The sequence below is a fragment of the Ursus arctos genome, unplaced genomic scaffold (assembly GCF_023065955.2).
Source record: "Ursus arctos isolate Adak ecotype North America unplaced genomic scaffold, UrsArc2.0 scaffold_10, whole genome shotgun sequence".
In the NCBI taxonomy this organism is placed as follows: Eukaryota; Metazoa; Chordata; class Mammalia; order Carnivora; family Ursidae; genus Ursus; species Ursus arctos.
In genome coordinates, this window is record NW_026622764.1 from 67,336,253 (window position 1) to 67,358,399 (window position 22,147).

A 22,147-nucleotide genomic window follows, 5' to 3' on the forward strand; every position below is an offset into this window, starting at 1 on the left:
ACCATCTCCAAGTGGTGGTTAATGAATTCGAGTGTATTCTGGGGAGGTCACCTTACACCCATCTTGATGCATCTAGGCAGAGGGCTCACCAGCTGGCTTTGTGCTTTGTTAGCTGCTATCCAGCAGAGAGCCTGCCAAATACAGCACACTTCTTCCTTATCAAACTTTTTGTCTCTTTGCTTCTGTTGATTCATGTGGCAATAATTCATAGAAACCGAACAAACCTGTAAAATATCTCCAGTAACTTTGGAGTACCAGGAAAAAAAAATAGGTCTCAAGAACGCAGGTGGCATTTCAGGTTTTCTTTAATTTTGGAGACCAGGACATTAAAAGTGAAGAGGAGATCAATAAGACAGAAGTGAAAACTTGCTTTCATGGATGGAGTCAAAAAACTCTGTTTTGTATCACTTATGATTTAACTTATAAGCATCTTGAGGGCAAAATATAGGTTTAATTTATCTTTGTATACCATTCTCAGCACAGTAGTGGTACATAATAGCCTATCAGTTAATGTCGAGTGAGTACAGCTCTTCCTTAGGTGTTTTTTATTTTTTTAAAAACTGAACTTAATTTGACAAATAGTCTTATATAAGAGTTTATGCAGTAGCTCAAATTGATGAATGAGTGAAGTGTGTGCATCTTCTTATTATTTCACTAATGTTCTATTCTGCACTTTAAGGCTGATTGATTCCAACTTAGCTCATAGAAGAAGAAAGACACATAGCCAGTAAACATACAAAAAAATGTTCAACTGAACTAATAAGCAAAGAAGTTAAAATACAAAAACAAGATAGCAAAAATTAATGAAATAAAGGAAAACTTTGTAAAAGATATACAATTCCGGTTAGGGTGCTATAGAATATGAACTTTAATACACCACAGGTGGTAGTATTGGTCTAATGTTTCCATAAAACAATTTGGTAATATGTATCGGGAGTCTTAAAAATCTTATCTTTTCTTAGTCAATTTCTAAGAATATCTCACATGGAAATACACGGAAGTGCAGGAAAAGCTTTGTGCACCTAAGTACTCAGCATGACATCATTCGTAATAATAAAAATTGGAAACAAAACATCCAACAACACAGGAAGAGTTAAACAAATTATAAGACATCCATGAAAGAAATATTACATAATCACTGAAAATTATGGGTAATAAGAATATTCAAAACTGTTAAGAGATGTTGAAGATTAAAAGTGTGTCATCAGTTTCAGCACAAAGATGATGACAGGTACACAGTCTATAATGTCACCAATGCTTTTTATTGGGCATCTTTTATTTTCCTCTGCTATATTTTTCCTATTTCCAGCTTTCTGTAATGAATGTATATTTCATAAAAACTTAAAGGATTAATTTAGAATAAAAGTTGAGCTTATCAGAAATCTACAATCATAGCTTCAAGTGGTTTCTTCCATAAATGGATCCTTTGCTCACCTTCCCTTTAAGAGTGTTCTCCAGGCAAGGGCTCACTCATTTTTAAGCTGAAATTTGAAGAATCAGAATGACTTCATTGGGAAATAAAGAGAAAGAGCATTCCAGGCAGGGGAATAAATGAAATTGGCACAGAAGGTGCGACATCATGATGATAAGTCTGCAGGAATTGCAGAGTAGGTTATGAGAGATAGGTGTGAAGCAGATGACAGATTCATAGAGTGAAGGGCACTGGGGTCTCTTTTGTGGAGTTTGGCTTTACACCTGCTGCCCATGAAGAGCCAATGGAGGATTTTGAGCAGGGAAGTGAGCTAATTAATTTCATTCTGGAAATTGGTACTCTGGATGCATTGTTGATGATCATAGCTTGCGCCTGACATTTATCAAGTGTTCAGCAAATGCTTTATTTGAATAAATAAGTGAATATAAGAGGGTTGATCCGAGAGGCAGGAAAGCAGTACAAAGGCTGTTGCAACATCTGCAAAAGAGGTGCTGGTGGTCTGGGCTGAGGAAAAGAAATAACTTGGAAGGAAATTTGGGACTGCTGGTTCTGGTCTGGCCTACAGGGAACTTGGAAGTCATCTCTCCTTGTTCACACAACAATATCAAAAAGCTGAACAAATAGGGAATCAACAACTCTTCATAAATTCATCAGAGAATGGAGGTCATAGGCAAACCACTGCCTCCAAAATTAAAGAGGCAGACAAGCATATACAGAGAATTACAACTTCTCCAAGCAGAAGTCCAGGAGCAGAAAAGAAGTACTGGTATAGAAAAACACTGTAATTGATGAATTGCTGGAGAGTCAGTGTGGACAAGTGTGAGAGCTAAAAGCTCCCGGAGGGCCCAGTCTTGGTAGTGGGTGGGGGCACACTTCTATGAGTTTTACCTCCAGGAGACCTACCAAGTCTCTGATCAGAGAAAAATCCCTTCATGCTTCCGGTGGGGGAGGGGGGAAGTAACCATTTAAAAGTATGCCCAGAATATTCGGTTCTTCACAAGACTTGGCCTCAAGAGAAACTATGCAAGTAAGCAGAGAGTGGAATAAAATAGTTAGTGTTGAAGGCAAAGAATTACCAACCTTGAATTCGGTACCCATCGAATCATCCTCCAAGTGAAAGAGATGAAAATTTGGGAGGCAGAATGAAGCTGAAGAGTCTTTATCGGCTGTTATGGGGTGAAGTGGTTGGTTAGTGGGAGGATTTTATGGTTATTTTCTCTCTGCTCTAGAGACTGAGTGGGTTAATCAGGAGTGAGTACATGAGGAGGGGGGTCGGTGAGGAATGCTTTGGAAATAATTTAAGACACTTCAAGACATCTATGTAGAACAGGGGAAAGAGTTTGGGGTAGAGCTGTAGATTTGTGCATCTCTAGCATATTGGTGTCAGTGCATTTGGTTCTATCATCCAGAAGATAGTATTGAATGAGAAAGAAGGAACTGGGGACAGAACCCTGAGAAATAGCAGCATTTGAGCATGTATCAGTTAGGATTTGGCTGCCACTGAAAATCTGAATTGTGGCTAAAACAAATAGAGTTATTTTCTCATCTAACAAGAAGTCTTGAGTTGGGAATTTAGTTGGTGCAGAAATCTCTCTAACTTCTCTTTTCCTTTAGCTCCTAGTCACAGGTTTGCTAAGGACAATTCCAGCCAGAGTGTCTGCATTCTAACAGGGACAAAGGAGAGGGGGCCTGTTATCAGGAAAGCAAAGCTTTGCTAGGAACCCCAGAGTTGACTTCTGTGTAAGTCTTGTTGATTAGAACTTTCTTAAGAGCCTGCCCTGGTGGGAAGATGGCTGGGAGACAGAGGTTGGGAATGAGGGCTGATTAGCTAACCAGTAGTGTCTGCTGCTAGTGGTTAAGAGGGAAAAAAAGAGAATCTGGGGGAAAATACTGAGAAAAGAGGCAAACCAGGAAGGAGAGAGGTTGTCCAGAAAATAAGAAAAGAGTGTTTCATGAGCCATGGAGCCTAATTTTGTCAAATGCCTCAGACAGTTACAGTGAAATAAAGATAGACCCATAAGTGATGAAAAAGCCATTGGTCATTCCAGTGGGTTCAGCAATGAGTAGGCAGTAAGGCTGTGGGGCTACTCTTTTTTTTTTCCCTCTGTCTTTATTTGCTATTTACAAAGGCACATATGTGCAACGTATATGTAAGTCACAGAACATAGTGATGAAATGCATACTGCTGCCCTCCACCCAACTGAAGAACAGAACATGACCAACACTGTTATACCTCCCTGACCCTGAGGACCACTCTCTCAAGAAGTTTGATTTTATTTATTTATTTTTTTAAAGATTTTATTTATTTATTTGACACAGAGAGAGAGACAGTGAGAGAGGGAACACAAGCAGGGGGAGTGGGAGAGGGTAAGGGAGAAACAGGCTTCCCGCTGAGCAGGGAGCCTGATGCAGGGCTGGATCCTAGGACCCTGAGTTCATGACCTGAGCTGAAGGCAGACAACTGAGCCACCCAGGTGCCCCAAGAAATTTCATTTTAAAGGATGGAATAAAGCAAATGATGTAGGATAGAGTGGGAAGAAGGAAAGAAAGACATTTTTCAAAATGGCAGATTGGGAGGGTGAAGATACAGGGGAGAGTGGAAACATGTCTGACAGTTTTGCAGGGCCCATCATAGGGAATCTAGAAGACAAGCCACAGGCATCGGGCTAGTTTTTCAGGGTATGCTCTCCTTGAAGGAGCAGTGGTTAGCACTTCTCTTTCTGTGAAAGAGGCAAGTCTAGGAAGAGGAAGATTAACACCAGAAAGAGGGAAATAGGGCAAAGCTATGTGTCAGAGAGGTAAAGCACCGAAGTGTAATTCCTGACGGGTTATAGGCAAGGCTCCCAGATCTCTGCCCGGGGTGAGCTGCACGGTGACAGGGACTCAAGTTGAATGGCCACTCTGAGTCCCTTCCACAGGAAATCACTTTCCCCCAAGCTCAGGATCCAGTCTTCTTGAATTTGGCAGGTATGGAAATGGCACCTTTGTACAAACTCATATCTTCAAGGTGGGAGCAAAGACAATTTCAAAAAGAGACTCTCAAGGGACAGAAACTGAGCAGTTCCTGACAATGTTCCCCTGTGTTTGCCATCCCTTTATAGTTCGTTACCATGACACCTGATGCGTGCAGACTCTTCTCCCTCTCTGCTCTCTGGTCCACATGTAGAAAAAAGCATACAGTTCTTTTCAACTTTCTCCTTAACTAGGCCTAACATCTTCTGGATTAAACAAACAAACAAAACTCCCAAATTAATTGAGTAAAACAGAGAAATATTCTCTGAACATAGCATGTATTGAACTTTGAAAGTACCAACTTTGGGCTCTGTAGTAACAATCCGTTTTTCTCCTACATTTCTGCACCTCCACTCTTGCCCAGTAATAGTGTTTATTTAGCATTGATTATGTGCCAGAAATGGGCTAATTGCTTCAAATGGATTATCTCATTTGGTTTTCATATCATTTTAGTGAGGTAGTTGTTAATAAGTGTATTTCAAAACTTTTTGTACATGAAGCTACTGAGGCTGGGAGAAGGGAGTCGACTTGCCCCAGTCTGCAAGGTAGGTCACTGGCAGAGTTGGGATACGAACCCACTCATGAGGGCTGCCATACTCAGCTGTGCCAGACAGCCTCAGATTTGTCTTTCAGTTACTGCACGATCTGCCTCATCGTTCCTCAGGGAGGTGCTCACTCACAATAAGGTCTCTGTTCCTCTATCCTGTCTTCCCTCCGTTTGCTGAGCTGTAGATGTTACATCTCTTTCCTGAAATGAAATCCCTGGAATTAAACCCAGCTGAGATCTGGCCTGTGGCTAGATTGTCCATTGCTTTCTTTGTAATGAACATATATCTTATGCTAATGCAAGACTAGTCTGTACATTTCTTTCTGTCAATTCAGTGTTGTCCATTCTGTACTGTATCATAAATTTGTTTTTAAACCTAAATGGATAATTGTATGTTTATCTTTATTAAATTTTTTCTTGTTTGTTTCAACCTACCCGTTGGTTTTTCTCCACCTTTCTAGCTTCTGTATACCTTCATCAAAGAGACAGTTCCAAAAACAGAGCTCTATTACCCTACAGATCATCTTTAATTACCACCAATCCTCAAAGAAGGCTGGATTTTAAAACTTAATCAGATAGAAACAAACCTAACTATACTAACATGTAGTAATATTTTAAAAATGTATATTGATGAAGATTTAAAAGATGCTGTTAAGTGACCTGCTTTTTTCCCTCCAAATTTTTATTTAAATTCCAATTAGTTAGCATACAGCGTAATATTGGTTTCAGGTATAGAATTTAGTGATTTATCATTTACATACAACACTCAGTGCTCATCACAAGTGGAGTAGCCTGCTTTTTTTGAAGCTATAATGTTCTAAACTTGCAAACTCAGCTAAGCAAAAATGTAATAATACTTTTTAAAACATATTATCTATTTCGATCCATCATTATACCCATTAACAAAGTTCTTAACCTAAGTTAGTGCAGGTAAAGTGAATCAAATTCTGTACCTATCTGATTGTCTCTATTTCTTTTAGTAACATATGAAACAAGATCCTTGGTGAAAGCAAAGATCACAGAGAAGAGAGAATGGTGTGTGTGTGTGTGTGTGTGTGTGTGTGTGTGTGTGTGTGTGTGTTGGGCAGTGTTGAACAGAAAGAAGATAGGAAATTGCTTTTTTGGAGAGTGGACAATCACACATACTAAAAATGTGCTCATTTGAGATTGTCACTATGAACTTAAGGAGAAGTGAGTATGCTTGATTGTGTATTTGTGGCATTGTTGAGCTGCTTGAGTGCCGGCAGGGAGCAGGTGGACAGTGGGGCTTGTGGGTGGACAGTGGGCTTGCATAGTTTTTCAGCTTTACAAGGCCAGTTAAATGAGGAAGGGAGGAATGAGAGGGTTAAGTTTATAATTGTGGTCTATGGAATTTATGCTAAGCAAGAAGGGACACATGCACAAAGGGAAGGGTGATAGTAGGAAATGGTCATGTCAACGCTTTGGTAAGTCTGAGGATTTCTGAAGCAGCACTCAGGTAGGTGAGATGGAAGGAAGAAATGTAGTTCTCAGAGAGAGGGTGTTTTAAAAATTCCAGAATAGCTGTTGAGGTGGAGGAAGTCACAGGTCATTTGAAACAAAGAGCCCAAGGATTTGAGAGATCAAGATGCTGAATCAATTGTTGTTAAGAATGAGGACAGGAGTAGTTGCGGGGAAGTGAAGAAATCTCAGTTGATCATAGTCATCACTCTCTGAAGGAGAGGGAGTGGTGTGGGTTCTACAGATGACAACAACAAAGAGGAGCAAGAGGTCATGTGTGATGGTGTGAATTTCAGATGGTATGTTGGAACAACTGGATGGTCCGGACATCAGCATCACAGGGATATCAGATGTTCCACTGGCGCCTGTACTTTTTCATTTTCATTTGGATGTTGTGACATAGTGTGGGAAGGGCTACAAATACAGAGTTAAAAAAAGAAACAAAACACCCTTTTTACTTTCTGAAGAACATTCAATGTTAATTATGTTACAATATGCTTAATGTGCCCCCACTGGCAACGGCAAACATTTGGAGAACAAAGAAATCAAGATACTCCAGGGCTGGTAGCGAATGATAAGTGAAAAATATACCAATAACTCAAGTGTGTCTTTGACAGCTGGGGAAGGAGTTTCACTCCAAGCAGATCAAACAGAGGTTTTGCCTGGAGACCATAAAGAAAGTCCCAAGCTACGAAGAGGCAGAGTTGTAATTGGACTCACTTAGCAAAAATAAAATTTAGATAAAGTGAAAGTTCTCTGTGAAATTATTGTGGGTCATTTCTTATAACGCAGCTAAACAATATCCCTAAGGCTGTTTGGTTTGATTTTTTTCCATGTCTTGTAATGATGATGAATTCAGTTTGAGTTCTGATTATGTAAGTAGGAATTTATAACAAACACATAGAAGATACAAGTATAAGACAAAGCTACATTTTATAATGTATTTTGAATGGATTTTGCTACTAATTATGGCAAATGGAAGAAATTAAATAATGTAATATAGAATATGTTAAATCCAAGAGTAAATGTATAACATATAATCCAGGAATATTATACCTATATTCCTATAGGTCACCTATAGAAATACTAAGGTGTTTTCTATCACATATTTAAATTTTATCCATCTAGAAAGAGTCCAACTCTGGTGGTCTGACTCTAAAGGCCACGTTCTTAATTTCTAAATCCTGCTGCCTTATTTGTGAACTTTGTCCTGTGGACAGTACATGGGCCCAGGCTGGGCTGGGTGTCCATGGTGGTAGAGGTAGGCACTGCGGAGGCCTCGGGAAGAGTGCCCTGCCTTTCCCTGGCTTGTACTCAGCCTAGGCCTCAAGGCCATAGAGAAGAGCACTGTCACTATCTTTGTGGTTACCAACTCGCAGGCCCCAGAGAAATGACTGGATGAGAGTCTGGCCATGAAGCCCTTCCCTGGGTAAACACCTGCTCTTCACAAGGTATGTGCAGTGAGAAGTAGAGTCTCCTCAACCAAAATCACATCCCAGCTCCTGGAGAACCTGGTTCCTGTAATTCCTGATTGCCTCTGAGTGAACATTTTCTAGGACTAAACCCCACTGCCTGTTAGAAAATCGTTTTCATTTTTACTTGTCTTTAATTTGTAGGGAGTTCTTTAAATTGAAATGAAAATGACTTAAATTGAACTTTTTTGAACTGGTTCCAGATCTGCCGTCTCCACTTCTCATAACAAACCTGGGTTTGGCGTAGTATCACATACTCGGTGCAGAAAGATTTGCTCCGACCAAAACTCTCAGTGTCTTATTACTTATCCTGGGAGCTGTAAGTGCACGAGAGGATTACCTACCGATATGGCCTCAGGCACCTCCCTCAACAGCATGCTACACTCCTAATAGGAGAAGAAAATTCCTATTAGCAAGTTTAATGTTCTGAATGTGGTAATGAGACTGGCTTAACTTTGTTAACCCATCATTCCCCAAATTACTTGACAACAGGATGCTTTTTTAAAAAGCAGACTATCTGTTAACTCACTGGAGAGATAGAGTTTAATGGAACCCGTTTTGGAAAATTTTGGCAAGAGGGTAATCAAGTGATAATCTAAGAGACATTCTTCTTCAGGTTCTAATCTCAAAGAAAAATATGATTAATACTTCTTGCCAATCGATTCAGTTAATTTTCTTTGAGTTTGCACAGGGTCAAAAACATTGCAGAGAGTGTTCCATGCAAATTCTGAATTGTTAAAATATAAAATCATCTGATGATTCAACAAGGGAGATACACTGTTGATGTGAAGTGTAACTTTTATGTGATAATACATTTAATCACTTTTTAGTCTCTGTGAAAATGAAGAGATCTTAGAGATCATCCAATTCAACTCAGTTCACAAATGAGAAACCTGAGGCCCAGAAAAAGAGATTCTGTCTGTGATCACACAGCTAGTTAGCAAGAGAGAGCAGGAATAGAAGACTCCCAGGGCACCTAGGCAGTACCGGCAGTCTGCTGGACAACTGACTCTTGGTTTTGGCTCAGGTCATGATTTCGGGGTCATAAGATAGAGCTCTGTGTTGGGCTGCACACTCAGCATGGAGTCTGCTTGAGATTCCCTCTCCTTCTCCCTCTGCCCCTCCCACTTGTGCTATCTCTCTCTCTCTAAAAATAAAATAAATAAATTTTGAAAAAAATTTTGAAAGAATAAAAAGAATAGAAGCCTCCTGATTTTATATTTCCATTCCCACTCAGTAAATAATTTGTTTCCAAGTGAAATCTGAGCATGAAGGACAGATTTTTATATATTGAATATATATACAAACATACCTTGGTGATATTGTGTGTTCAGATCCAGACCATCACAATAAAGCAAATGTCACAATTAAGCTAGTCAGATTTTTTTAAAATTTCCCAGTGCCTAGAAAAGTTATGTTTATACTATATTGCAGTCTATTAAGTGTGAAATAGCATGATGTCTAAACAAATGTACATACCTTCATCAAAAAATATTTTATCACTAGAGGGGAAGTGGGTGGGGGATGGGTGAAATAGATAAAGGTGAATAAGAGGTATGAACTTCTAGTTATAAAATAAGTCATGGAGATGAAAAGCAGCTTTGGGAATAGAATTAATAATGTAATAACATTGCATTGTGACAGACGGTGAGCAGTGAGTAATGTATAGAATTGCTGAACCAATATGTTGCACACCTGAAACTAATATAACATTGTATGTTAATTATACTTCAATAAAAAAAAGTGAGAGTTAAAAAAATTCTTCATTGCCAAAAAATGCTAACCACCATCTTAGGTTTCAGTGAGTCATAATCTTTTTGCTAGGGGAAGTTCTTATTTCAGTGTTGATGGCTGCTGACTGATCAGGGTGGTGGTTGATGAACGTTGGGGTGACTGTGGCAATTTCTTAAAATAAGACAACACTGAATTTTGCCACATGGAATGACTCTTCCTTTCATGAACAATTTCTCTGTAGCTTGTGATGCTGCTTGATAGCATTTTACCCACAGTAGAACTTCTTCCAAAATTGTGGAGTCAATCCTCTCAAACCCTGCTGCTGCTTTATCAGCTAAGTTGATGTAAGATTCTAAATCCTTTGTGGTCATTTCAACAATCTTCATGGCATCTACAGTAGGAGAATATTCCATCTCAAGAATCCACTTTCTTTGCTCATCCACGAGAAGCAACTCCTCATCTGCTCAAGTTAGATCATGAGATTGCAACAATGCAGTCCCATCTTCAGGACCCACTTTTAATTCTAGTTCTCTTGCCGCTTGTACCACCTCTGCAGTGACTGCCTCCACTGAAGTCTTGAACCCCTCAAAGTCATCCATGAGGGTGGGGATCAACCTCTTCCAAATTCCTGTTTGTGTTGCTATTTTGACCTCTTCCCTTGAATCATGAATGGTCATAATGGCATCTAGAAATTGTGGATCCTTTCTAGAAGGTTTTCAGTTTACTTTGCACAGATCCATCAGAGGAATCACTCTGTATGGCAGCTATAGACTTACAAAATGTATTTCTTAAAGAATAAGTCATGAAAATTGAAATTATGCCTTGATTTAAGGGCTGTGGAATGGATATTGTGTTAGCAGGCATGAAAAGAACATTAATCTCATTGTACATCTCCATCAGAGCTCTTGGATGACCAGGGACATTGTCAATGAGCAGTAATATTTTTGAAAGAAATCATTTTTCTGAGCAGATCTCAACAGTGGGCTCCCAAGATTCAGTGAACTGTGTTGTAAACAGATGTGCTGTCATCCAGGCTTTGTTGCTCCATTTATAGAGCACAGATGGAGTACATTTAGCATAATTCTTAAGGGCCCTAGGATTCTTAGAATGGTAAATGAGCACTGCCTTCAACTTAGTCACCAGTTGCATCAGCCCATCAAAAAAGAGTCACCCTGTCCTTAGAAGCTTGGAAGTCAGGTACTGACTTCTCCTCTCTAGCTATGAAAGTCCTAGATGGCATCTTTTTTCCAATAGAAGGCTGTTTCATCTACAATGAAAACCTGTTGTTGCATGTAGCCCCCATCATTACTATCTTAGCTGGACCTTCTGGGGAACTTGCCACAGCTTCTGTATCAGCACTTGCTGCTTCCCTTTGTACATTTATGTTATGGAGACAGTTTCTTCCCTTACACCTCATGGACCAATGTCTGCCAGCTTCAGACTTTCCTTCTGCAGCTTCCTTACCTCTCTCAGCCCTCACAGAATTGGAGAGTTGCTCTGGATTAGGTTTTGGTTTAAGGGAATGCTCTGGTTGGTTTGATCTATCCGGGTCACTCAAACTTTTTGTGTATCAGCAGTAAGTCTGCTTCACTTTCTCATCATTGGCATGTTCACTGGAGTAGCACTTTAAATTTCCTTCAAGAACTTTTTCTTTGGACTCACCACTTGGGTGTTTTGCACACGAGGCCTTGCTTTTGACCTGTCTTGACTTTTGACATGCCTTCCTCAGTAAGCTTACTCATTTCTAGTTTTAGATTTAAAGTGAAACTCATTGGACTCTTCCTTTCACTTGAACACTTAGAGGCCACAGTAGGGTTATTAATTGGCCTAATTTCAGTATTATTGTGTCTCAGGGAATAGGAAGGCCTGAGGAGGTGGAGAGATGGGGAATGGCTGGTGGATAGAGCAGCCAGAATACACACAATATTTATCAATTAAGTTTGCCATCTTGTATGGTGTGGTTCATGGCACCCGAAAAGAACTACAATAGTAACATCAAAGATCACTGATCGCCATAAGGAATACAATAATAATGAAAAAGGTTGAAATATTGAGAGAATTAACAAAATATAGCACAGAGACAAGAAGTGAGCATATGCTGCTGGAAAAATGATTCCTTAGATTTGCTCCTTGCAGGGTTGTCACAAACCTTCAATTTATAAAAACAAAACAAAACAGACAGACAGACAAAAATTCCCCCAGTATCATCTTCTTCTTCTCCTTCTTCCTCTTCTTCTTCTTCTTCTTCCCCCTCTTCTCCTTCTCCTCCTCCTCCTCCCCCTCCCCCTCCTCCTCCTCCTCCTCCTCCTCCTCCTCCTCCTCCTTCTTCTTCTTCTGTAAAAGAATAGGTGCAATAACATGAAGAACAATAAAGTGAGGTATGCCCGTGTGTAATTTATTCTCAATATTGCAGCAGGTATAATGGAAAGCGTATTTTCACTCCACCCTTTGGATCTCTCTGAAGTTAGGTATCTTGGGAGTTGCAGAAAATATGAGGTTTTTGTCAGAGATCATAAAATATATTTAGAATGCTACAAGCACAGAAATCCAGACATTAATGGCAGAAGTACCTCCTGTATGAGCCAGAGTTTATTTTCCATGAACATATTTATAGAGTCCACTCAAGACATTTACAAAGCCCACTATGTCCCCATTTCATATAAATATGAAAAATGCTCTATAAAATTTCTTTGGAGAGGAGATTCACAGGTTTGACACACTGAAAGTTTCCATCTGCTAATAGAGTTGTTAGTAGTTCAACAAAAATACTAGACACATGAGGTAAAAATTTGCCTCTGAACACTTGCTATAACATCTAAAATAAAACTATATATCACATTTTATTGTTTTAAATTTTTTAAATGTTTTTTTTATTATATTATGTTAGTCACCATACCGTGCATCCCTGGTTTCTGATGTAAAGTTCGATGATTCATTAGTTGCGTATAACACCCAGTGCACCATGTAATACGTGCCCTCCTTACTACCCATCACCAGCCTATCCCATTCCCCCACAACCCTCCCCTCTGAAGCCCTCAGTTTGTTTCCCAGAGTCCACAGCCTCTCATGGTTCATTCCCCCTTCTGTTTACCGCTCCATTCTTCTTCCCCTTCTTCCCCTACCGATCTTCCTAGTTCTTATGTTCCATTGATGAGAGAAACCATATGATAATTGTCTTTCCCTGCTTGACTTATTTCACTTAGCATTATCTCCTCCAGTGCCGTCCATGTGGCAGCAAATGTTGAGAAATCATTCTTTCTTATAGCTGAGTAATATTCCATTGTATATATGGACCACAACTTCTTAATCCAGTCATCTGTTAAAGGGCATCTCGGCTCCTTCCACGATTTAGCTATTGTGGACAATGCCGCTATGAACATTGGGGTGCATATGGCCCTTCTCTTCACTATGTCTGTATCTTTGGGGGAAATACCCAGTAGTGCAATGGCTGGGTCGAAGGGTAGCTCAATTTTTAACTTTTTAAGGGACCTCCACATGGTTTTCCAGAGTGGCTATACCAACTTGCATTCCCACCAACAATGTAGGAGGGATCCCCTTTCTCCACATCCTCTCCAGCAGTTGTTGTTTCTTGCCTTGTCAATTTTTGCCATTCTAACTGGCATAGGTGGTATCTTAGTGTGGTTTTTATTTGAATTTCCGTGATGGCTAATGATTTTGAACAATTTTTCATGTGTCTGTTAGCCATTTGTATGTCTTCATTGGAAAAGTGTCTGTTCATATCTTCTGCCCATTTTATGATTTGTTTATTTGTTTCTCACATATTGAGTTTGAGAAGTTCTTTGTAGATCTTGGATACCAGTCTTTTATCTGTAGCATCATTTGCAAATATCTTCTCCCATTCCGTGGGCTGCCTCTTCGTTTTTTTGACTGTTTCCTTGGCTGTGCAGAAGCTTTTTATCTTGATGAAGTCCCACAAGTTCATTTTATCTTTTGTTTCTCTTGCCTTTGGAGATGTGTCATGAAAAAGGTTGCTTTGGCCGATGTCGTAGAGGTTGCTGCCTATGCTCTCCTCTAGGATTTTGATGGATTCCTGTCTCACATCGAGGTCTTTCATCCATTTGGAGTTTATCTTTGTGTATGGTGTGAGAGAGTGGTCAAGTTTCATTCTTTTGCATGTAGCTGTCCAATTTTCCCAGCACCATTTATTGAAGAAACTGTCTTTTTTCCACCAGATGTTTTTTCCTGCTTTATCAAAGATTAGTTGCCAAAGAGCTGAGGGTCCATTTCTGGGCTCTCTATTCTGTTCCATTGGTCTATGTGTCTGTTTTTGTGCCAGTACCATGCTGTCTTTGTGATCACAGCTTTGTAGTACAGCTTGAAATCCGGCATTGTGATGCCCCCAGCTTTGTTTTTCCTTTTCAACAGTTCCTTGGTGATTCAGGGCCATTTCTGTTTCCATACAAATTTAAGGACTATTTGTTCCAGTTTGAAAAATGTCATTGGTATTTTGATCGGGATAGTATTGAAAGTGTAGATTGCTCTTGGTAGCATGGACATTTTAACTATGTTAATTCTTCCGATCCATGAGCTTGGAATATTTTTCCATCTTTTTGTGTCTTCCTCAATGTCTTTCAAGAGTGATTTATAGTTTTTAGAATCTAGATCCTTTACGTCTCTGGTTAAGTTAATTCCAAGATAATGTATGGTTTTTGGTGCTATTGTAAATGGGATGGATTCCCTAATTTCTCTTTCTTTGGTCTCTTTATTCATGTATAGAAATGCTGATTTCTGAGCATTGATTTTGTATCCCGCCACATTACTGAATTGCTCTATAACTTCTAATAGTTTGGGAGTGGATTCTTTTGGGTTTTCCATATAGAGTATGTTGTCATCTGTGAAGAGAGACATTTTGACTTCTTCTTTGCCGATTTGGATACCTTTTATCCCTTTTTGTTGTCTGATTGCTGTTTCAAGGACTTCTAGTACTATGTTGAATAATAGTGGCGAGAGTGGGCATCCTTGTCGTGTTCCTGATCTTAAGGGAAAGGCTTCCAGCTTTTCCCATTGAGAATGATATTTGCTAAAAAAAAAAAAAAAAAAATGATATTTGCTGTAGGCTTTTCATAAATGGTTTTTATGAGATTGAGGAATGTACCCTCTATCCCTACACTCTGAAGGGTTTTAATCAGGAAAGGATGCTGTATTTTGTCAAATGCATTTTCTGCATCTATTGAGAGAATCATATGATTTTTGAATTTTTCTTTCTCGATAAAATCTAAGACCCCTATCAATTTGCGAATGTTGAACCACCCCTGCATCCCAAGGATGAATCCCACTTGGTCGTGATGGATAATCCTTTTAATGTACTGTTGGATTCTATTAGCCAGGATCTTGTTGAGGATTTTGGCGTCCATATTCATTAGGGAAATCTGTCTATAAGTCTCCTTTTTGATGGGGTCTTTGCCTGGTTTGGGGATCAAGGTAATATTGGCCTCATAGAATGAGTTTGGTAGCTTTCCTTCTGTTTCTATTTTTTTGACATAGCTTTAGGAGAATAAGTGTTATTTCTTCTTTGAATGTTTGGTAGAATTCCCCAGGAAAACCATCCAGGCCTGGAGTTTTGTTTATTGGAAGGTTGTTTATCACTGACTCATTCTCTTCATAATTAATTGGCTAGTTTAAAAAATCAATTTCTTCCTGTTTCAGTCTTGGTAGTTTATAGGTTTCCGGTAAGGCCTCCATCTCTTCCAGATTGCTTAATTTATTGGCATAAAGCTGCTGATAAAAGCTTCTAATAATCCTTCCCATTTCATTGGTGTTGGTTGTGACCTCTCCTTTTTCATTCATAATTTGATTAATTTGGGTCCTTTCTCTATTCTTTTGGATAAGTCTTGCCAGTGGTCTGTCAATTTTATGGATTCTCTCAAAGAACCAGCTTCTAGTTCTGTTGATCTGCTCTACTGTACTCCTGGTTTCTAATTCATTGATTTCTGCTCTAATCTTGGTCAACTGGTTCCTCATGCATGGATTAGGCCTGTCCCTCTGTTGCTGTTCCATCTTCTTGAGGTGAGAATATAAAAACTGCATTTTAGATTTTTCTATTCTTTTGAGTGAGGCTTGGATGGCTATGTATTTCCCCCTTAGGACTGCCTTTGCAGTATCCCATAGGTTTTGGACCGTTGTGTTTTCATTCTCGTTGGTCTCCATAAATTGTTTAAATTGATTTTTGATTTCCAGGTTTATTGAATCATTCCTGAGCAGGAAGGTTCTTAGTCTCCAAGTGTTTGAGTTTCTTCCAAATTTCTCCTTGTGGTTGGACTCCAATTTCAAGGCATTGTGGTCTGAAAATATGCAGGGAATAATTTCAGTCTTTTGGTATTGGTTGAGACCTGTTTTGTGTCCCAGAACATGGTCTATTCTTGAGAATGTTCCATGGGGATTAGAATAGAATGAGTATTCTTTGGTTCTGGGGTGTATTGTTCTATATATATCTATGAGGTCCAACTCATCGAGTATGGCATTCAAAGCCCTTGTTTCTTTGTCGATTTTTTGCATGGGTGGTCTGTCTATTTCTGATAGTGGAGTGTTGAGGTCTCCTACTATTAATGTTTTTTTTATCTATATGTCTCTTTATTCTGGTTAAGAGTTGGCTTGTGTATCTTGCTGCTCCCCTGTTGGGGGCATATATATTTATAATTGTCATATCCACTTGTTGGATACAGCCTTTAAGAATAATATAGTGCTCTTCTGTGTTTCTAACTATAGTCTTTAGTTTAAAATCCAATCTGTCTGATATGAAAATTGCTACCCCAGCTTTCTTTTGAGGTCCATTGGCGTGAAAGATGGTATTCCATCCCTTTACTTTCAGTCTGAATGTATCTTTAGGTTCAAAATGGGTCTCTTGTAGACAGCAAATGGATGGGTCATGTCTTTTTATCTAATCTGCAACCCTGTGCCATTTTATGGGAGCATTTAGGCCATTTACATTGAGACTGAATATTGAGAGATTAGATTTTAATGATGCCATGTTGCCAGTAAAGTCTTTGTTTCTATCAATTGTGACTTTCTGTTCTGTATCACTCTTGGGGCCTTTTTACCTTTATAGAACCCCCCTTAATATCTCCTGTAGGGCTGGTTTCATGATTACGAAATTGGTCAATGACTGGCGATTCTGGGAGGTCTTTATTTCTCCATCAATTCTGAATGACAGCCTTGCTGGATAAAGGATCCTTGGCTGCATGTTTTTCTCTGAAAGAGCTTTAAAAATGCCCCCCCCCCACCCTTTCTCTCATTCCTGGTCTGTGTAGATAGGTCTGACGTAATTCTGATACCTTTGCCTTGGTACGTGAGAAATTTCTTTGCCCTGGCTGCTTTCAATACTGTATCCTTGGGTCTAATATTTGCGAAATGCACCATGATGTGACGTGGCGTAGGTTTGTCATGGTTGAGCTTGGGAGGGGTCCTCTCTGCCTCTTGGACACGAATGTTGGTTTCCCTTGCTAGATTAGGGAAGTTTTCAGCTACAATTTGTTCAAATATCTCTTCTAGACCTCTGTTTTTCTCCACCCCCTCGGGGATGCCAATGATTCTGACATTGGAATGTTTCATTGAGTCATTAATCTCCTGTAACTTACATTCTTGAGCATGGATTTTTTTAAGTCCAGATTCTATTTTAGCTTTCTCTTCTACTAACCCATCCTCCAATTCACTGATACGTTCTTCTGCCTCATTCACCCTGGCCGTCAGAGCCTCTAGTTTTGACTGCATTTGGCTCATAGAATTTTTAATTTCTGCCAGATTCGCTCTCATTTCCACCCTTAGGGATTCTATATTCTCATTAACATTTTCGTTAATACTTTTTTCAAGTCTACACATCATCTTGACCATTGTTACTCTGAATTCCATTTCTGATAATTTGGTTATATCCATATCCATCAGTTCTGTGGCAGAGGCCACAGTCTCATTGTCTTTTCTTTGCTGGGGGGGATTTCTCCTTCTTGTCATTCTGATGAGGAGAGGTCATGGGGTTGTCCAGAGCCAAATTATTGACCGGGACCCAGGCAGTGCGCTCTTGTTTTATAGGGATCTTAGGGATGTGGGCTTCTTGATTTTTCAGTCTTCCTTCTGGGGGAGGGGCCTGCCGCACCGATACTCAGGCAACCCTGTTTGGGTAGATTCTCCGTGTCCCCTGCGAGGGGGGAGGGGGTGGGCATACTGTGAGCCGGTATTTCCAGGCTTTTGTTCTCTGGCAGCTTTCCCTGGCGGTTTGCTGTGCCTCTTTTGAGAGTCAGAGCAGCAGTGGCCGAATCTCAGCCTCTGTCTCAGAACAGAGTGATCGCAGACCATTCTCCACTGATGTTCTGGCCACTTTAACTCTGTTTCTGTTGGTGCTGCTCAGCCCTGCGGCTTCCCGGGATGTGCGCCCCACACCCGGCGTCCCAGCCCTCACTTCCAGGGCCGGCGCGTCTCTGTCCTTTGTGTTTCTAACACCGCCGCAGGCCGCCCCCGCGCGCTCCCGGTCTCAGTCTGGTTCCAGTGAGCGCACTGGGATTCCGGAGTTCCGCGAGATGCCTGGTGGCGCGCGCTCCCGGCTCACCGGTCTCAGTCCGCTCTCTCGCGGGTGCTGTCTGTGAGTCCACCCGCTCCCCCGTGCAGGTGGCTACCGCTTCCCGGCGCCCGAACGCGGCGGCTCCCTCCCCCTTCCGTTTATCTTCCGATATCTGTGCGCGGTTTCACAGCTCCCCACTTCATACCTCAATACTCAGCGCTGGAGATGTTCATTTGTAGAGATCCAGATGCATCTTCCTGCTTCTCAGGCTGATTCCGTGGTTGTTCAGGCCAGTCTGGTACCTATCCAGCTCGACTCAGGGGACCAGCTCAAAAGGGGTCCCGTACTCCTCCGCCATCTTAACTCCCCAAACCTCTAGAAGCTGAGATTTAAGCAATGATTCTCTCCGAGCTCTCAGTTCGATTGTTTTCCTCCTGCACAGGTTGAAGAGCTATCCTCATGGGTTCCTGCTAGTGTTCTCCCCCAAGCAGGCTTTGTCTTCCCCTCTTTGAACTTCAGATTGATCTTTGTTTTTCAAAGTCTCAACACTGGCTCATTCCACTGGAGACTTCTGTTTGATGGCTGGCTCCATCCTAAACTAATCCAATCCTGGACTCTAGACCTCCATCCAATGCTTGCCGTGTGACCTTGATCAAATCACCTCTCAGCCTTAGGTTCCCCTTCTCGGGCCAACGTGAGACGATAAAACGCCTACCTGTTTATCACATTTTAGTACACAACCTTTTAAATTTCCTTTCTTTTCTTTGATGCAAGTGAAAATAAAAATCCCTTTTATTAGTTCAACACTAAATATATTAAATTATTATTTCCTTAGATCATCCATGACACTAAAAATTCTTTCCTTGCCAATATTTGATAGGAAGTAAAGCAAAAGAAACCAATTTCAGCAACAGGAAATCACCAATATCTATCAAGGGCAGCGTTGGGAGCCCTTCCAAGTATCAAGTGGTGTTTTTCACTGTGAAAAGTGAAATAATATCTAAACTCTGAATGTCTTCATAAAGTCAATTTGGAAGGAGTTCATATTTGAATCAATTTATCAAAATCAATGACTTTCTTCTTTTTAAACTCAAAGGAATCAGAAGGAATTTTGTATTTACAATGTAGTGAAAATAATTCCAAATTGGAATTTTCTAAAGTGAGATAATTTCCTTAGATATTTGAGAACTTTCATGCCCTGATTTAGGACTTCAGGGCTAATTTTTAAGGAACTCTTCCACACGCCAATGTAATATTTTTACTGGAAGATACTTTTCTTCTCAAGAAATTTCAGAATTCAATGTCCCCTCCCAACTTTTTTCTATACTGCTGTCACATATTCCTTAATTCAAACAGGCATGGTCAGGTATGAGCAGGATAAACATTCCGCAGAGGAAGAAACTGTCAAAGGATGCATTTGAAGTGGAATTTATTCGTCACTTTTGTAGAGTTTCATTCTAGAACATTCTTCTGGACAGAAGGTGAGAATATGTGTGTGGCCAATTTGATGAAGAGTCTCTGCTGAGTGGTTCTAAACATGAAGCAGTTTTCTCTTCTCTAAACATTACTTCCAGCTCTGCTCTTCTGACTCATCTGTTGTGATCCCTTGTTTGTACCTTTGGCAGATTCTAGATCTTTCTGATCATTTTCAGTTATTATAATCTACTCTGGTTCAATATTTCAAGTTTAAACTGAATTCGAGTTTCATCTTGATGCTCTTCTCTTCCACCACCAATGTGGTAAATTATTAGGGCTGTTTAAGAATCTTCTAGTCCTTTTTAATAAAATAAAAAATTTAAAAGTTAAAAATAAATATAATTTAATATAATAATTTATAATTATTATAAATAGAAATTAAAAAAAGACTCTTCTAGTCCTTTTAATGAGAACATGGCAGGAAAGCACTTCCCACAGCCTTTCAAGTTAGGATGGCCATATGACTTGTGTTTGGCCAATAAAATTTAAGCAGAAATGACATATATCACATCTGGGCAGAGGTATTAAGAGCTGCTGCATCATTTTCTGCACTTCCTTCCTTCCTATAGTGGTAGAGGACGTACATGTCCAGGTTAAGCTTCCCTCAGCCTAGGTCTTTAAGTGACTACTGTGAGCACAGCCCCCTGCAAACGTGCTTTGGAAATAAAGCATGAGTGAGAAGGAACCCGTTATGTTAGGCCTTTGACACATGGGGCTTTTCTGAATGAGTGTAGGAAAATCTAGCCTATTCTGGTTCCTATATTCCAGCACAGGCTTGATCCATGAACCTGTCTGCTTGAAACTGGAGGTAGTGGGGGTGCCTAGTGTGTCTCTGCAAATGGCTTCTCTCAATTAGGTCTGGCTCCTTCTAGCTTGGAGGGAGGCAGGAGGGAAACGGAAGGCAAAGATTATCTTATATCAGTGGTTGCTTGCAGGTGGTAGGGAGTGTTGCTTGCCTTACTCAGGTTATATCTACTCTTGGTTGTCCTCTGCTGATATGGTAGTCTCTGTGGACAGAACACATAGTGTTGAGTGTATCTCTATTGTTGAGGACCCCTTCAGAGAGAGGCATTCAATTGCCCTGCCCAGTTTGGCATACCTCATCTTGGCTCCTCCATACTTCCTGCAGCTTGTTCTCTACTCCAAGCTCTTTCACAGGGCCAGAGGACAGGACAGATTGGAGTGAGGGTGTCCCTTCTTGTCCTTTTCTTTCCAGGCATGTGATGCTGCAGCCCTTTTTTGCCTACTAATACAGGCTCCACTGTGAACCCTGTGTCTTTAGGAATCCATCTGAGAAGCGAACACAAGTTTCCATGTTTTTACATTCCTATTCCAGAGGACACTCCAGGCTTTCTCAAGGACTCCTTCACCACATTCACTCAGCATCCAGCTGGAGAACAAGAGTCAAGCTTCTTTTCTTTCCGGCACTTCTCATAGATGCACGTTGGTCTTTTGGACTCTCCTCCTTCACTTGATTTTGGAGGGAGTGGAGAATAAATCCCACATGAACGCATTGTCCTCATAAGGTCAGCGATGTCCACTTTTCTCTCCCACCCAAGACTTCTTCTCAGAGAAGACTTGTGGGGGTGGGGCTGGAAGTAGGTGGTGATTAATTGTCATTGGACCTGGGGTGGGAATGCCCTGGCTTTTATTGTTGTGGGCTCTCTTTAGGATGTGACTCACCTTCATCATTGTCTGGTTCCGTAGTTTAATAGCCACAGGTAAGTCCCACTAAGCATCATATTACATTTATAGTTGGAACTAAGTTGATTGCCTGGAGGTACTAGAGAACAGAAAGCAGGCCACTGATTCAATTACTCATGCCTTCTTTCATTTAAATATTTACCAAGATTAACTATGTCTCTGGCACTCTTTCAGGCACTGGGATATAGAGATATAAGGCACTCTGCAGTTAATAATTTGCTGGAGGAGTAGTGATCAAACAGAGTATTAACTATTACATTATGGATCATATGGAACACTCTAGGGGAGTGAGGGAGAGGCCCTTAACCTAAGCTTGAGTCTGGGGAAGGACAGAGGGTGAGCAGGAATAGCGTAGGTAAAGAGGGGGTGGGGAAGTGTGTTGAGGCAGTGGGAGCAACAGGTCAGGACCTAGGTGTGCCTGACAGAGCTTGGAGAGGGAGGAAGAATGGTTGATTCTACCTGGGAGCTGAGTAGGGTTGAGTCTTGAGGGCCCCTGCGTGTCCCTTAAGGAATTTGAACTTTATGTAGAGGGCAAAGAGAACTCCATAAAGGGTTTAAGGAAGGGAACAACACAATCACATTTATGCCCTAGAATGGAGATTGGCAGCAATGTGGGGGTTAAGGCTGCAGGCAGGTAAATCTGTCGCAATGATCCTGGAAACAAAAGATGGTGTTCTTGAACTAAATGGCATTTTCATGCCAGTGAGGCCCGTGACCTTGCAATCAAGTGACAAACCAATGTAGGACACACAGTGAGAGTGTAACATGGGAATGAGGTGATT

The 22,147-nt window shown here is 40.6% G+C and overlaps 1 protein-coding gene and 1 pseudogene across 2 annotated transcripts in view; one reads left to right on the forward strand and one right to left on the reverse strand.

Moving 5' to 3' along the window:
- The window catches only part of LOC113251236 (uncharacterized), a 573,820-nt gene that overhangs the window by 118,951 nt on the left and 432,722 nt on the right, over positions 1–22,147 (forward strand). The gene's annotated exons all lie outside the window — the stretch shown is intronic.
- On the reverse strand, positions 9,734–11,478 carry LOC123000723 (tigger transposable element-derived protein 1-like; annotated as a pseudogene).